This window comes from Triticum aestivum, chromosome 7B, assembly GCF_018294505.1.
Source record: "Triticum aestivum cultivar Chinese Spring chromosome 7B, IWGSC CS RefSeq v2.1, whole genome shotgun sequence".
NCBI lineage: Eukaryota > Viridiplantae > Streptophyta > Magnoliopsida > Poales > Poaceae > Triticum > Triticum aestivum.
Genome location: NC_057813.1, coordinates 666,491,168 through 666,492,904, shown reverse-complemented (window position 1 = coordinate 666,492,904; position 1,737 = coordinate 666,491,168).

Here is a 1,737-nt window from a genome sequence, read left to right as displayed (position 1 = left end):
CCTTATCAGAGCAGCACCTGCAAAAAACAGAGCCTTCAACATGTCTAGATCGGAAAGAGAAACAAAAAAAAGATTTATTATTATTCGCGGGCTATCAGATTGAAAACCAAACGAAATCGTTCGCGGGCTTACACAAAATTCTGGGCGCCAAAATGTGAGTCTGACCTCACCTAACACTTGTCTAAAAAAAAGACTTTACCTCACATTTTTTTTTACTATTTCTTTCTTTATTTTTTTCCTTAAAAGAAAGTGAAACTGTTAGAATCAACCGATTGATTTCTAGGAAGAAATCAGCCGGCTCGTTCGGCTGCCATGTATCCTGGCGTGTCTCTTCCATCTCCCTTATGATCTGATCCATACATCTACCTTCTAACGTGTCTTTGCCGTCTCGTCTCACCTCTCCTTCTTCTCCCAGCGTGTGGCCTCCATCTCATCTCATCTCTCCTCGGCTCTGCGCACTCCCTCATTCTGCTACAACAATTTATTGTCTCTACTGCACCCTTTGGACCGCCGCCGCTATGACCCATGGCCACCGCCGGCGGGCACACATGACCACCACACAATGAGCCGGAGTGCTACAATGGCATGACCACCACCAAGCGAGATAGGGTGATGCAATGGAGTTTCGCCGGGCCGCCGGCCGCTACGACCCATGGCCACCGCCGCCGGGCACACATGACCACCACGCAAAGAGCCTAGGTGCTGCCATAGAGTTTCGTCGGGCTGTCGCCGCTACGACCCATGGCCACCGCCGCCTGGCATGCATGACCACCGCGCAATGAGCCGAGGTGCTGCCATGGAGCTTCGTCGGATCGCCCGAGCTGCCGCTATGACTCATGGCCACCGCTGCCGGGCATGCATGACCACCACGCAGCGAGCCGAGGTGCTACAATGGAGCTTCGTCGGGCCACCGGAGCTGCAATGGAGCATCATCGGTGCTGCGATGGAAGTATCGTCGGGCCACCAAAACCTTGCACGTGCTGCAATGTTGCATCACCGGCCTCCGAAACCTCGTGAGTGCTACAACGGAGCATCTTTGTTGTTGTTAAGGAGCATCGCCGGCCGGCGAAACCTCGCGGGAGCTGCAACGGAGCATCGCCGGCCACCGGATGAAAAGCGATGGCATGGTCCAGGAATCGTGTGGCCAAAATTAACGCTAATCAACGGCTGGCTAGGCGGCTGATCTTTTCCTAAGATCAGTCGGCTGATTCCTAGAAAAGAAACTACTATAAAAGGAAAAGATACTTAATTCCCGTCTCCATAAAAAAATTCCTTCCCGGCAATTTGTTCAGGTGACCCAAGATTGTGCACATTTTTGTATATTAGGATGACAAACAATGTTGGTTTTGGGAGTTTCTATTTTCTTTGCAAAAAAAATCATTTTTCTATTTTCAGAGTGCCAAAAATAGGTCTTTGGTGAAGAACCTACCAAATATTGGTTGCAAAACGGCACCACTTCATTTTTTTCAAAACTATTAGACCATATTTTATGTACAATCGACCAATTTTTTGTCTGTCAAATGCTTTCGATACACTTATCAAAAAGATAAAATTTTCGCCAATCCAATAAGATCTGAGTCAAATTTGAACTACACTTGCGTCATAGTTTGCTATTGATTTTTTCAAAAACCATTTCCAGGTACACGAATAGTCATTTCATCAGAGGTTCGACAAAAATTTCACAAGATTCCATCCCTAATTACGAATGGTCATGCCCGCCATTTTGAAAATGACATA